This window comes from Heterocephalus glaber, unplaced genomic scaffold (assembly GCF_053883595.1).
Source record: "Heterocephalus glaber isolate CG9 unplaced genomic scaffold, H.glaber_assembly_v1.0 deba00000809, whole genome shotgun sequence".
Lineage (NCBI taxonomy): Eukaryota > Metazoa > Chordata > Mammalia > Rodentia > Bathyergidae > Heterocephalus > Heterocephalus glaber.
The window spans coordinates 1460236-1476422 of NW_028258163.1; the positions used below are offsets into that span (position 1 = coordinate 1460236).

At 42.8% G+C, this 16187-nt stretch overlaps 1 protein-coding gene across 2 annotated transcripts in view; it reads left to right on the forward strand.

Moving 5' to 3' along the window:
* The window catches only part of Tp53bp1 (tumor protein p53 binding protein 1), a 94850-nt gene that overhangs the window by 2781 nt on the left and 75882 nt on the right, over positions 1–16187 (forward strand). The gene's annotated exons all lie outside the window — the stretch shown is intronic.

A 16187-nucleotide genomic window follows, 5' to 3' on the forward strand; every position in this document is an offset into this window, starting at 1 on the left:
ATCACTGTGAATTCAAGGCCAGCCTGGGCTACATAGTGAGTTGAAAATCAGCCTGAACTACATAGTGAGACCTTGTCTCAAAAACAAAAACAGAAGAACACTGTGGATGTTATGTTCATCTATGCTCCAGAGTTTTACCCCCTTTTTTTTTTTTTGGTGCTGGGAATCAAACTCGGGACCTTGAGCTTGTGAGGCAGGCGCCAGAACCACTGAGCTAAATCTCCAGTCCTGCTCCAGAGTTTTACAATGTAAGATGGAAAGCACTGATGCATATATGTACAAGACATGGAAAGCTGAATGAAAATATTAAGAAATATATGACATAGACATACATTGTTCTATATACACATAGCTATATTTGTGTGTGGGTGTGGTACAGGGAGTTGAACCCAGGGTTCTCAGACTGAACTTCATCCCTAGCCCCCCCTTTTTAATTTTTTTTTTTTTTTAGTTTTGAGACATGGTCTCCTTAAATTGCCCAGGCTGGGCTTGAACTTCTGATCCTCTTTCCTCAGTCTCCCAGAGTGCTAGGATTACAGGTGTGCAATAGCACACCCAGTTTATATAGTTTTTTTTTTCTTCCTGGGAGGGGTTGAGACGGTCTCACTATGTAGTCCAGCCTGGCCTTGAACTCACTGTATAGCCCAGGCTGGCCTCAAACTCACAGCAATCCTCCCGCCTCAACCTCTCGAATGCAAGGATTATAGATGTGCACTACCATACCTGGATATAATAGGTTTTTATACAATAGAATTTTTTTTTTTTGGTACCAGGGATCAAACTCTGGACCTTGTACTTGGGAGGCAGGTGGCAGAACCACTGAGCTAAACCCCCGGCCCTATACAATGGAATTTCTTTAAAACTATTTTGTGTTTAAGAGTAGTGTACTGTGGCAGAAGCCCAGTTAAAAGGATCTTGTTCTGGGGGCCCGTAGGTGAGCTGTGATGTGTGTATAAGACATGTGTAGTTGTGTGAGGTGATTGAACCTATGCCAGTGTTTCATTTAACAGTTGATCCCTGTACCGACCACATGGGATCTTTTGGAAACTCCCCCATTCTGTAGCTTCTTCTGCAATCTTATCAAGCAAGATTGGCAGGTAATGCATATGGTAGTAGTTCAAACAATGCTTTTGATCTTTGTTGTAAAGGATCCTTGAATTGTGTGAGGGGTCTGTGACGAAGAGGCTCCAGGAGGCCAGAAGAGGTGCAAGGGCAAACGCGAGTACAGGCTCTCTCCTCGAGCGTGCGCCGGAGTGAGCGCACGGCAGAAGAGAGGATGCGTCTCACATGGTGTGGAAGGTGTCATGGCCTTGGCCATGGTTAAACCGTGTCTCTACCACTTCCAACTTATATAGTAATGCATTAGCCAGTAGGTAAATTAAGCCAGCACACACATTACATTGTGGGAATGACCTAATTGTTTTTCTGAAAACAATTTTATCATTGGCATTACAGTATTAAGATAAAAAAAATAAAGTATTGAAATTGTCTTCATGAAAAAAATCAGAGCTTTTTTGCAATTGATTACACTCATCTTGGCTTAGGTGTGGTGGTGAATACCTGTAGTTCTAGCCACTGGGGAGCCTGAGCCAGGTGGATTGCAAATTCAAGGCCGACCTGGGCAATTCAGCAAGACCTTGTCTCAAAAAAAGCATTGGGGGCTCAATGATAGAACACGAGCCCAGCATGTACAAGGCCCTGCCTTCAATCTCCAGCACTAAAAAAATATTTTTTGTGCTCATCTTAAATTATGTGGGGGGCGAGGGCAACATCGTTCTCCTTTGGATGCGAACAGGTTCCATCAGATCTGAACCAGCTCTGGTACTTCATCAAGGAAAGATGCTGGTTCCTCTTTTATTTCTAGCCTGATGAATGTCATTGGTTTTTCTGGGGTCTGAGTTCACATGGCAGAACTTCCACCTGCTCTGCTGATGGAATGGTCTTACAACCCAACTCTCCCACGGAGCTGCGGCAGCTCAGATGCCCACCCATGCTCAGTTCTGCTTATACAGTGCTCTGTGTGCAGACAGCATGTGGGTTGCAGATTGCTGTGTCAGAGGCTCATCCTTGGCTTTTGGGGAAAACACCATGATCATAATGGATAGCAGCAGTCACAGGGTCACCTTTTAGCCCGGGCGGTTGGTTTATCTCTAATGGCCCGGAGAAAAATAACCTCTAAAAAATGGCACTAAGTAAAACAATCTCTAAAAAGATTGAGATGGAGGAGAACTCTGCATTTATTACCATGTCTGGCCCCCAGAGGAGGCCCCTGATATGTGTGTTGAATACTTTTCCTAGTTATTGTTTGTACACAGTAAGTAAAGGAGTAGAACAAAGGTACTGGATTTAGCTTCTCCCTGCAGACGATGAAAAAAATTCCCACTTTTTCTCCTTCCCCACATTGTTTTTATTAAAGAAAGTGATTCTCAAATGTGGAAATGCAGCAACCGTGGATATCATATTCCTTTACTCTTCCACTAGCCTGCGAGATGGAAGGCAGTGTTTGGCTCTTGCCACCGCCCTCTCCTTCCGTCTGAAAAGAGCTGCCTCCTGCTTTAAGGGCCCCTAAGGATTCTCCCCGTGGAGGTTGAGGTGATGGCCATAAGCAGAACCCAAACCTAAGTGTATGGCATAACTTAGTTCTGAGTCCATGACAGTTTGCATTTTTTCCTGGAGGATTCATATAATGGATTTATTTTCATTCAAGGAATATCATTCCCTTTACCATATCACAAAATCACCAATACTTTTTCTTTCCTCTCTTATCAGTTCTTTCTTCAAATCCTTCATGTTCTTCATGTTATGCCCTAACTCCCCTCTCCCACGTTACCTCCTGCAGACACCCTGCATTGAGCCTTTTACTCAGTCAGAGACACTTGCCTTCCCCTCAGTCATTTGTGTGTGTGTGTGTGTGTGTGTGTGTGTGTGTGTGTGTATTACTGAGGATTGAACCCAAGCCTTTTCCACTGAGCTACATTCCTAGCCCATTTTTTTATTTTTTTAAATTTTGAGATGGTCTCACCAAGCTGTTAAGTTGTACAGGCTGGGCTCAAACTTGTGATCCTCCTGCCTCAGCCTCAGAGTGCTGGGATCACAGGTGAATGCCTTCTTCTCTAGGAGTTTACATAGTTGCCTTTACTTTTTTTTTTTTTTTGGTACCGGGGATCGAACTTGGGACCTTGTGCTTGCAAGGTAGGTAGCAGAACCACTGAGCTAAATCCCCGGCCCTGCCTTTACTTTTATGATTTATTTTATTTGTGGAATAAGGTTTCGTCTCATTCCACAAAGAATGTAAGGAATATGACTCAAAAACGGTGCCTCTTGTGAAACCGCACCATTTGCCAACTATGTGAGCTTGCACAAGTTGATTGTGTTCTCTGTGCTTTAGTTTCCTCATCTATAAAATTATGATAATATCTCACCTTACAGGGGTTATTTTGCAAGCTAAGTAAAGGGACAGCCTCTTGAATATGCTTACCACAGTGCCTGGAATTCATTCCTTCATTGATGCATTCACTCATTCAGTGATATTTGTTGAGCACTTAGTGTTTATCCAGGAAATGGACACACAGAGATCCTTGTTCTTGTGGAGCTTACATACTGGGCCGGGAGCAGACGATAAACAATGAATATAAAAAGTAAGTGATAAAGTACGTCAGAAAGTGAGACTGGGAACGCTGGTGAGAGTGCGGAAACGGGAAGAGTGGTGAGGGGCGAGAAACGCTTACGGTTTTGCATCGGGTGATCGAGGCAGGCGCGACTAAGAAGAGGCTGGAATGAAGGCTCGGAGAGCACGAAGGCCTGGGCCGCTGAGTATCTGGTGCAGAGCTGTTAGGCAGGGAGGAGAGCCAGCACAAAGGCTGCGGAGGATCGGGGTACATGGCACGTGCGCGAAGCACCTGGGGCTGCTGGTTGTGGTGTGCGTACCTGTGATCCCGACACCTGGGAGGCTGCGGCAGGAGGATTGAAAAGTTCAAGCCCAGCCTGGCCAATTTAGGGTCTTCAGCAAGACCCTGTCTCCAAAAAGGTGAGGGGGGGAACCTGGGGATGTAGCTCAATGTAAAGACCCTGGGTGTAATCCCCAGTACCACCAAAAAATTAAAAAGGAGTTGGGCCCATTGAGACTGGAACAAAGGAGCTAGAGAAGAAGCACAGGAGACGGGCTCAGAGTGACCGCGCGCGGGCTCTTCTAGGTCTCGCAGGATTTGGCTTTTACTCGGAGTGACGTGAGGAACAAGTGTGGGCTTCTGCACGGAGGAGTGGTGTGCTTCCCCCTGGGTTCTACAGGATCGTCTCGCTCCTGCATGGAGGCTGTACTGTGGGGGGCCGGACTCGAGAGGGAAGGCAGGGAGGGAAGCCGTGGTGTCTGGGTGGACAGCGGTGTCCAAGGAAGCGATGAGAACTGCAGCTTCCAGGCACACAGGATTTTATTTTTTAATTTAATTTTTAAACTTTATTTTTATTAGTACGTATTTGTCATACACATCGATCACATTCATCCTAGGCAATTTGTACCTGTACATGATATGTCTTCGTGCTTTCTCCCCATTCCCCTCCCTTCCCTTCAGCCCTTCTTCCCCTCCCCACTTACAAAGGCTTTGTTTCCAGTTTTTTCCTTCTACTCTCTCTCTTTCCTTTGTCCCTTCCTTCCCTTCCTCCCTCCCTCTCCCTTGTTCCCCTTCCCATTTGAACATGTTCTTCCTACTTCCCTATACTATCTCTCCTCCATTATGCTTCTCATTTATGCTTTGGATTTCTCACTCAAGAGAAATAATTCAATATTTAAGCTTGTGTGTCTGATTTATTTCATTTAACATTATGGTCTCAACATGCATCCATTTTCCCACAAATGACTCAAGCTTATCCTTCTTTATGGCAGAGTAGTACTCCCTTGAATATAAATACATTTTCTTTATCCATTTAGCTATTGGTGGGCATATGGGCTGTGTGGTGGATTAATGAATGGTCAGTTTAAGTGGGAATGCCCAGCTGAACTGAGTCAGTGTGGTTCCCACCTGAGGAGTGTTGCTAGAATGGCATTGAAGGAGAACTGGAGAGGAGGATTCCATGCTGCTGATTTTCCTGAAGAAGTTGCTTTTTAGTGGTTTTTCTTCAAAGGAGCTTTGGCTACTGTCTTCCTTCAGGAGAGCTTCAGTCCTCCTCTTCATCTTGGACATCATCTCCTGGCTCCAAAGCAGATCTCTCAGCCTTCAGGACAGACCCTTCACCCTGCCAGCACAAACTTTTAGCTTCTACCACTGTCCCTTGAGCCTTTCCAGTGCAGATCCTTGATACAGACTCTCGAGGGACATTGCTGTGGGCTCGAAGCCCTTGACTGGATCCTCTGGGTCTCCAGACTGATGTTTACACTCTTCTCCACCTGACTCTAGTCAGCAGTGAACAGAACAGCCTGTTTCCAAGATTTAGCTGTTACAAACTGTGCTGCTGTAAACATGGGTGCACATATATTGCTATGATATCATGCCTTTAACTCTTTTGGGAAGATATCTAGAAGGGGAATAGTTGGGTCAAGTGGAAGCTTTAGTTTTAGTTTTTTGAGGAATCTCCAGACTGATTTCCACAGTGGTTGCACCAGTCCACACTCCCATCAACAGTGGAGAAGGGTTCCTTTTTCCCCACAGCCTCACCAACGTTTGTTATTGGTTGATTTCTTGATAATAGCCATTCTTTCTGGAGTGAGATGGAATCTACATTGTTTTAATTTGCATTTCTTGAATGACCAGTGATGTTATCTTAGTTACCTTTCTTCTCATTGCTGAGACAAAATACCTGACACCCAAAGTTAAATGAGGACAGGTTTATTGTAACTCACAGTTTGTCAAGACTTTAGTTCACAGTTGGCTGGCTCCAAGGCAGGGTGGCATGGCAGAGGGGCATCACAGAGGAGAAATAGTTCATGGCAGGCAGAAGACAGCAAAGTAGTAAAGTAGTGAAGAAGCACCAAGTAACAGCAGCAGCCCTCTTTCTGTTTCTTATATTCTACACAGGGAGGTAGCACTCACACCCAGGGTGGGGCAGCCTTAATCCTAGCAATGCACCATGAATCAATCCCAGCATCACATCCTCTTGGTCTTTTTTTTTCTTTTTTTCTTTTTTTGGTACCGGGAATCAAACTCAGGGTCTTGCACCTTACCAGGCAGGTGCTGCACTGCTGAGCAACATCCTGGCCCTAGCATCATATCCTTAATCCCACACACTCTAGATCCATCCACCTCCGAGAAGCCTCAACTATGACTGCATGAGGCTTTGGGAGGCATCTGGATATAAGCCATAACAGATGTGGAGCATTTTTTCATATTTATTTCCTGTTTGTACTTCTCATCTGAGAAATGTCTATCCTTGGATTGGGTATTTAAATTGGAGGGTCTTATTTTTTTCAAGTTCTTTATATTTTCTAGATGTTAGTCTTTTGAGGAGTAGCTGGTAAAAAAAATTTCCCATTCTGTGGGTTGTCTCTTCACTCTGTTGGTGGTTTCTTTTGCTGTGTAAAGGTTTCCAATTTAATGAGATCTCAGTTGTTGGTTCTTTGTAATATTTCCTGTGGGACTGAGATTTTATTCATAAAGTCTTGGCCTACACCAAGGTCTTCAAGAATTTTACCCATTCTATCTTCCAGCAGATTTAGTGTTTCCATTTTAATATTTAGATCTTTGATCCATTTCTATTTTAGTTTAGTGCGTGGAGAGATATAGGCTATGCTCAATCTTCAGCATGTGGAAAGCCAGTTTTCCCAGCACCATTTATTAAAAAGGCTATCTTTCTTCCAGTGAAAGTGTCTGGCCCCTTTGTCAAAGATAAGGTGGCTGAGGGCACACAAGATTTTAAAGGTAGAACCAACTTAACCTCCTGGTTGGTCAAATAAGTGGGACAGGAAGAGTAAATAACAACCCCAAAGAGAAACCTAGAATATAAAAGGACAAAAAAGCAATTGCGAAACAGCCAGGAATGTGTGGTAGATTTTTTTAGACTTTTTTGAATTAATCTTATTTTGTAAACTTGACTTAGGAGTCATACAAATATTTTACATTACAAAATTAAGCAAAAATGACCAACTGACAAAGATTTTTCCAGAACTTTTTTTTTCTTTTTTAGTACCAGAGATCAAACTCAAGACCTTGTGCTTTTGAGCCAGGCATGGCCCCACTGAGCTACATCCCCAGCCTCCAGAAATCTTCATAAATCAATATAAAGACAACCTAAGTATAAAGTGGATAGACTTTTTTTTGAGCTAGGGTCTTGTTCAGTCACTAAGTTGCCCAGACTGGGCTCAAACTTGTGATCTTTTTATCTCAGCCTCCCAGATATGTGCCACCATGCCCAGCTTGTATAAGCAATGTTCACAAAAGAAGATACACAAATGCCCGATAATACTTGAAAAATTGCCTAACATCATTAGTCTTAGGGAAATGCAAATTAAAATCACATTATGATACCATTAATATCCACAAAATGCAAACATTAAGAGACCAATGACACCATATCAGCAAGGGTGTGGAACAAATAGAACTCTCATGTACTGCCTAAGGCACATAAAATGTCAGAGACATTAGAAAAATATTTGGAAAGTTTCTTATAAAAAGTTAAACATCTATCCTATGATCCAGCAATTACACTTTTAGGCATTTGCTCAGGACAAATGAAAACATGCCCACAAAAAGACTTGTGACAGATGTTCATAGCAATTTTATTCATAAATAGCCTCAAACTGGAAACAATCCAAATATTGCTCAATAGGAGAAAGGACAAGCAAAATTTGATACAGTATATTCACATAATACAAGGCTACTAGTGATTAAAAAAAATACCGAACTACAAATACACACACCGGCGTAGATGAAAACAAATATTATGATGCTGAACAGAAGAAAGCTCACACTGTGTACTGCGTTAGCTGGGTCTCCTGCAGAGCAGATGCCAAGACATGATTAGACGTGCAAACACTTTACTGAGGGAGTGTATTACCATATTTCCTCCAAAATAAGACCTAACTGGAAAATAAGCCCTGTCGTGATTTTTCAGGATTTTCCTAATATAAGCCCTCCCCCACAAACAAGTCCCAGTTAGGGTCATCAGCCAGACGGATGCATTTAGTACTTCCGTCGCAACACATGATGGACATATTGAATTATAACATTAATTTCAATATGTTAATAACATTAATATGTAACTAAATATAAATGTTATTGACATTAATATTTAAAATAAATAATAATATAGATTATAATTAAGTATTTGTAAATACCCAAGTGGGCGCCTTTGGATAAGAGGTAAATGCCTGTGTAAACAGTGAACTGGAGACTTATCTGTTCAGATACTACGCGTGAGTAATGTGCACACTTGATAATGAACAATACGTGATTGTGTCTAATATGAATCTTCACAGTTTAATACATCTTGTGTTGTAATGGATGTACATAGATGGACTCATGAAATAAAGAAACATTTTCTGAATTTTGGTGCCTGCAATTTTTTGGTTTTTTTTTTTTTTGAGACAGGGTCTTGCTATGTACTTTAGGCTGGCTTTGAATGCACTATGTAGCCCAGGCTGGCCTTGAACTTGTAGTGATTCTCTTACCTCAGCCTCGCGAGTACTGGGATTCCAGGTGTGTGCTGCCACCATGCCTGGCTGGACCATCATTCTTTTTTTTTTTTTTGGTAGGTACTGGGGATTGAACTCGGGACCTTGCGCTTGCAAGGCAGGCGGCGGAACCACTGAGCTAAATCCCCAGCCCTGGACCATCATTTTTAACTGTCAGTATTTTTGTTTCCACTTTTATCTCCTAAGTCTTCAATTTACAGTACCACTTGATTTAATGGAAACTCTGTGAAGCCCAGCCTGCAGGAGGTTGTAACCTGGATGCAGAATTCATGGGATAAAATCACTGACAGCTGTGTTGTCACTGCACTAGGAGCAGGCTACATGGACAGGAAGTGCTCATTTGAGGAGGGCTCTATTGCTGGACATGAGAGAGTGAGGCCAATGGCTCTATAAGAAATGGAGTTGGAAGAAATTCAGGATAGAATTCAGGGTTTGGAGAGTTATGACAATGTTCTAGAAGATGACGTGACTGTATTTGAATAAATGTAGATTTTTGTACATGAATAAATGTAGATTGTTTTGCATGGAAAAAATAAGACATCCCTTAAAAATAAGCTGTATTGCATTTTTTGGAGCAAAAATTAATTTAAGACCTGGTCTTATTTTCAGGAAAAGACAGTAGTTATATGTTGCTATGTAACAAATCTCCCCCAAATGCAACAAGTTAAGTAATGAGAATGTATTGACCAGAGTAGTATCTAAGGATCTGAAATCTAGGAGCAATGTGGGTGGCTTTGGGTGTGAGTTCCCCGAGAGGCCGTGGACAAGATTCCACTTGGGGTGCAAAATCTGAAGGCCTGATGGTGGCTGGGATCTGTTTCCGGGAGACCTCAGCGCTCAGCCTGCAATTCCAGAGGTCCTCTTTGGAACACGACGGCTGGCTTTTCCCACAGCAAGGGATCCAAGAAAGAGCAAGAGGGGAGCCCCAGTGCCTCCGAGTGATGTGGTGTTGGGAGTCAGACACCATCACTGCTGCCTTATTCTATTTATTCCAAGTGAGTCACTAAGTCCGGTCTACCCTAAAGAAGAGGGAAACTGACTCTGCTTTTGAAAGACATGCCAAAGAATTTGTGGGTGTATTTTAAACCAGCACAGTAAGGAATCAAGAGGAGTGAGGGAGAGCCTTCAGACAGAGATGCGATGCATGTCCAATGGCTGTGGAGGACAGCAGGAAGGAAGAAACTGGGAAGGTAAAGCCTTGTCCTACAGCATGGATTCAGGCCAGGGCAACGAAGACTCCACGGGCCCCAAGTGCCCCAAGTGCCTCGGGAGGGAACCTGGAGTCTTACACCTGCAGGCCTGCCTCTGTGGCCAACTGTGCGCGGATGGTGCTGGGATCAGTGTGTCCTGTGGGCTGTGGTAACTGGTAGACCCGGCGGGCTGGCAGGTGGGGATGCCAGGCAGTTGTGCTGTCTAAGAGCGGCCTCAGTACAGTGTGTTTAGGGTGCTGCAAGAACACACTGTGTGAGGAAGTTTATCTGAAATTTGAGAGTGGGCAAAACTAAACTACAGTGATAGCAAATAATGGTTCTCTGGGTCTGGGGAATTGGTTGTGAAGGGGTACAGGGAAAATTTTGAGATAATGAAAAATATTCTGTATTTGATTGGGGTAGAAGGTACACACATACGTGCATACACACACATATATATATGTACATTTGTTGAACTCATAAAACTCTATACTTAAATAGACATGTTATTGTACATAAACAATATATATAGGTTTTTTGGTTTTGTTTTTTGTACCAGGGATTGAATTCAGGACTTTGTGCTTGCCAGGCAGGCGCAGTGCCACTGAGCTGAATCCCCGGCCCTCACAATATATAAAGTTAACTAAAAAATATAATGAGATATCACTTCACACTGACCATACTGAATATTAGTGAAAACATGGAGTGCTTGAAACTTTCATATGTTGTTAGTATAAAATTATATGACCATCTTATTATTTATTTCTTTGTGGTACTGGTTATTGAGCCCAGGGCCTTTGCCAGAATCTCACTTTGTCACTATGTAACCCAAGTTGGTCTCCAACTTGCAGCCATCCTCCTGCCTCAGCCTCTTAGATGGCTGCAAGTTGGAGACCAGCCTGGGACACTAGTGAGTTCAAGGCCAGCCTGAACTACATAGCGAGACCCTGTCTCAAAAAATAAAAGACAAAACAAAAAACTAGTAATTTCTTACAGAGTGAAATAAGCTCCTATACTCTGATTCAGCAGTTTCCCTGCTAGTTATCTCCCCAAGATGAATGAAAACATGTTCATAAAAAGAATTGTTCATAAACATTCATAACAGCTATATTTATAACAGCTCAAAGTGACCCAAATACACCATGACAGGAAAACTGACAGAACAAATTGTGATACAGGTATACAATAGAAAACTGCTGAGCAATAAAAGAAATGAACTGCTGCTATGTGTACCAACATGCAAAACATTATGTTGAGTAAAAGACATTGGTCATAAATGACTGCATTGTATAATTCTATTTATATAAGATTGTAGAACAAGTAAAAATATCAATGGTGATAGAAATTACAATATGGATCCCAGTGCTCAGGAGGGTGAGGCAGAAAGATCATGTGTTCAAGGCCAGCCTGGGCTACATAGTGAATTCAAAGCCAGCCTGGACCACAGAGTGAGAGCCTGTCTTTTTTTTTTGGTACCAGGGATCAAACTTGGGACCTTAAAAATATAGTAATTTAATTGTACATTTTAATAAAATATACTCTAAGGAAAAAAAATCAGCCACAAAGTAATGTTAAGTTGTTTTTATTAGTTTTTTATTTTATTTTATTTTTTTTGGTACCAGGGATCAAACTCGGGACCTTTCGCTTGTGGGGTAGGCACCGGAACCACTGAGCTAAATCCCCAGGCCTATTAGTTATTTTATTAGTAAAGATCTTGATTTTTTTTTTTTAACCTTGAAACTATTATACAAATAGTAAAATAATGCAAAAAAACTTAAAAAAATTTGTTTAGACAGAGTCTTGTAGGTAGTTCAGGCTGGGCTTGAATTTACTCTCACTCAAAGGGCTCCTCCTGCCTCAGCCTCCTGAGTACTGGGATTATAGGCATACACCACCACACCCGGCCAAAAAACCCATTAGTTATCAGGAACCAAGATATTGATCATAAGAGAAAGAGCTCAGAATACAAAACTAAAGAAGTTGGGTAAAAAAATCACTGAAATCCTACAATTTAACTGGAAAAAGTTGGATAATGACCAATGTAGTGAGTATTCCAACCAGCCAGGTTGAAATCTCTAAATACCATTTTTTACTAAAACAAAGCAAACTCTTTGGAGAAACACCCTTTTCTGGGTGTGGAGCAGGAATTACCCAAATTGGATCCCCACTGTTTTTTTTTACTTTTTGGTACTGGGGATTAAACTCAGGGCCTTGGGACCTTAAATCCCCTGCCCTCCCTGTCTTCTTATACCAGAAAGCAGGGGAGCTACCAGAGACTGTTAGAATCAAGGCAGAAAGACTCTAGAGCTAAATGAAGGTATGTCCCAGCCTAAAGATGCGACACTGCATTTCAGAATGAATCATATCAGCAGGAACTGCAATAACAAACACCAGGCCAGTGGCTGAGGCAGGAGGATCACCATGAGTTCAAGGGCAGCCTGGACTATATAGTGAGACTGTCTCAAAAACACCTCCTCCAGCCCAGGATTTAGCTCAGTGGTTCAGCCGCCTGCCTCACAAGAGCAAGGACCTGAGTTCGATCTCCAGTACCAAAAAAACAAAAACAAAAAACCACCTCCTCCAAAAAAATACTAATAAAATAAATGCATGAGTGCATAATTATACTAAAAACAAAAACGTTGGGCTGGGGATTTAGCTCAGTGGTGCTTCGGCCTGCCTCAAAAGTGCAAGGCCTTGAGTTACCCCTGGTACAACAACAACAAAAAACAAAAAATATCATTGATCATTTTTAGGGTATGCTGGAAAAACCAACTCATTATTTTGAAAACTAATAAAGGGAGAGAATCAAGCATTATCACACCTTCTGTTCAGCAAACAAGTACTATACTTGATGTGGGGAGAAATTTTTCTGCTTGTTTTGCAGTGCAGGGATCAAACCCAGGGCCTCAAACATATGGCTCTACCACTGAGCTACATTCCCAGTTTTTAAAATAGTCTGTTAAAAAGAGAGAAAGAGGGGCTGGGGATTTAGTTCAGTGGTTTCACCGCCTGCTGCACAAGTGCAAGGACCCAAGTATGATCCCCAGTACCAAAAAAAAAAAAAGCTGTCTTTTTTTTTTTTGGTACTGAGGATCTAACTTGGGACCCTTGAGCTTGTGAGGCAGGCGGCGGAACCACTGAGCTAAATCCCTGGCCTGGCTACCCTTTTTGTTATAAGCAGCTGGAAGGATGAAGTTGCCATCAACCAACCGAGGTGCAGAGGTGCAGGAGGCTGTAGGTGGAATAGATTTAATAGATAAGATGAGTTTGATTTAATTAAGCATGCTGAGTTTGAGATGTCATTGGAATCCAAGCGGAGATACTGAGTAGGCAGTTATATATGAAAATCGGGATTTGGGAGAGAGGTGTGGACTGAGGATGGAAAGTTGAAAGTCACTAGCATATACACAGTATTTATAGCGAAGAGCTGGGTGTCAAAGGAGCAAGAGTAAATAGAATGGAGAACAGTAAGTACTCAATACATATTCATGACAACAGGACTAAAATCTCTCTTGATTCTTTCTCAAAATTTCGGCAGTACTTTTATGTATCTTAGATGATAATTTGTATATATACCTTATCTCCTCTATAGATTATAAATTCCTTGAAGGCAGGAATTCGATCTCATTCTTCTTTATATCTCCCTCCCTCTCCATCACCAGCATGGAGTCAAAAAGTTGCCTTGGGTGCAAGTAAATTGAAATTCACAACAAACTTGTGTTTGTGGAGGAATCTGTAGTCAGGGATAGAGGTTTTCTGACTTCTTCTGGCACGAGGTTTGTGATACCCCACTTGGGACAGGGCCACCTGTGAGCTCACTGTTCTTGTGCCTGGTGAGCACAAGGGTCTGGACAGCCAAGACCAGCCTTTGAGACCCAACCCTACCTAAGCGACCCCAGGAGGGAGACAGAGAAGGAAGGGACGGGAGTCGGGGCCGTGCAACTCCCCTCAGGAGCTGAGTACTGTAGACCTGCCATGGCTCAGCCACAGGGACACAGCCGCGATGTCTCGCTCAGTCAACTGAAGTGTCTTCCTATTATTTGTCTTAGTTACTTTCTCGATGCTGAGACCACATACCCGATACCCAAAGTAAAAGGGGCAAAGGTTTGTTTGGCTCACAGTTCGCAGACGTTTTGGTTCGTAATCAGCTGGCTCCAAGGCGGGGTGGCAGAGGGGCAGCAATTCATGGCAGACAGACAGTAGCAAAGCAAGAAAACACCTTAACAGGGCCTTTCGGCCCCTGTTATCTTATTCAGACTACTTAGGGCGGGTAGCACTCACACCTTTAACCCTAGTGCCCTCGGGCCTAGCCTTGCGCGAGAATCAATCGATTCCGCCACTTCCGATGAAGCCCCGCCTAAACCTGCATGAGGCTTTGGGGCCGGGGTGGGGCGGGGGAATCTAAACACAAGCCATAACATTATTATTATCTTTGTTGTTGTTGTTATTTTAAGTTTCCCAGCCCCAGAACATAAAACCTCCCGTTTTTCCACTGGGACTTAGCTTAGGAGTAGCTGGGGGGTTGTTTTTTTTAAACTGCAAGACCAGCTCGTTCTCACTTTCTACATCCTGCCTCTTATTCCTGGCAGTTCTCCAAGGATTTAGGGATGGTCTTTCTCTTGTACTCATTTTGATGCTGTGGGGTGCAAGTTAACTTTTCACATAGTTTTGCTCAAGAGTAGCCCACCCAGCTCGAATCTTGAGTAACTCGGTGTCACCGCTCCCCACCCTTTTGCTTTTTATATAACCACAGCATAGTATCAAGGTCAGGAAAATAATATTGACTTGATGCTATTATATAATCCACAGACCTTATTCAAACATCAGCAGTACTCTCATTAGAGTCATTTACAGAAGAAGGAAAACTAAGTCACTAAGCCCCCCCATCAGGAATCAAATTCAGAACCTTGTGCTTGCCAGGCAGGTATGGTGCCACTGAGCTACATCCTTGGCCCTGTCAATAAGTTTCTCATCCAAGATTCAATTCTGGATCACATGTTGCATTTCATGGTCTTGGAACAGTTCTTCAGTCTTTGCCATTTTTTTTTTTTTTTGGTACCCAGGATGGAACTTGGACCTTGCACTTTCAAGGCAGGAGGTGGCACCTCTGAATTAAATCCCAGCCCTGCCATTTTTTTTTTTTTTTTGTACCAGGGATTGAACTCGGGACCCTGCACTTGCAAGGCAGGCAGCAGAACTACTGAGCTAAATCCCCAGCCCCCCCATTTTTTTTAATACGGGGTCCTACTGTGTTTTTAGGCTGGCCTCAAATAATCCTCCTGCCTCACCCTGGGCTCAAGCCATCCTCTTGCCTCAGCCTGGTAAATACTGAGTTTCTTCACTACAAATTTACCACTTTTCTCTTTGTAATAATTGAACACATTTTAGGGAAATACTCTGAAACCATACAACACAGTTTTTTACCACACTATGAATTTTAGCAAATAACTAGGCAAGCTCTGAGTTGCACCCCCAGCCCATTAAATAAATTTATGTATTTCTTTCTTTCTTTCTTTTTTTTTTTTTTTTCCCCCCGGTACCGGGGATGGAACTCGGGGATCGAACTCGGGACCTTATGCTTAGTGAGGCAGGCGCCGGAACCACTGAGCTAAATCCCCAGCCCTATGTATTTATTTCAGTACTGGGATTGGACTTAGGACCTCCGCACTGAGCTCCATACACAGAGGCCCCCACCCTTGTTTGCAAACAGGGTCTCACTAAGTCGCCTAGGCTAGGCTTGAACTTTGATCCTTTTGCCTCAGCCTCCCAGAGTGCTGGGATTCAAGGCCTGTGCCACCAGGCCTTGTCTTTTCTATTCTTAAATCTTGAGACAGAATCTCACTATATTGTGCAGGCTGGTCTTGAAATTGCAATCTTCCTGCCTCAGCTTCCACAGTAAGTGGGATTACAGCTGTGTACCATTACATTTGGCAATGATACTTAGTTTTTTTTTTGGTACCGGGAATGGAACTCGGGACCTTGCGCTTACCGGGCAGGCAGCAGCACTACTGAGCTACTGAGCTAAATCCTCGGTCCCTGATATTTAGTTTTAATAATTTTGATTGTTACATGTAACACATATAAAGTAAAAAAAAAAAGTATGAAATTATGAATTGTAAAAGTAGATCTGTATAATGACCCTGGCAATAAAAGCAGAACATTTCTGAATACTTCACCTGCCTGTTGCTGATCTACAACCCTTCTCCTCTAAACCTCCCCTCACCATTAGCTTTGACTTTTATTGTAATCTTATCATTAAAAATTCTAGGTCAGGCGTGGTGGTGCACCCCTTGCAATCCCAGCACTCAGGAGGCTGAGGCAGGAGGATTGCTGTGAATTTGAGGCCAGTTAGGTTTACATAGTGAGTTCAAGGCCAG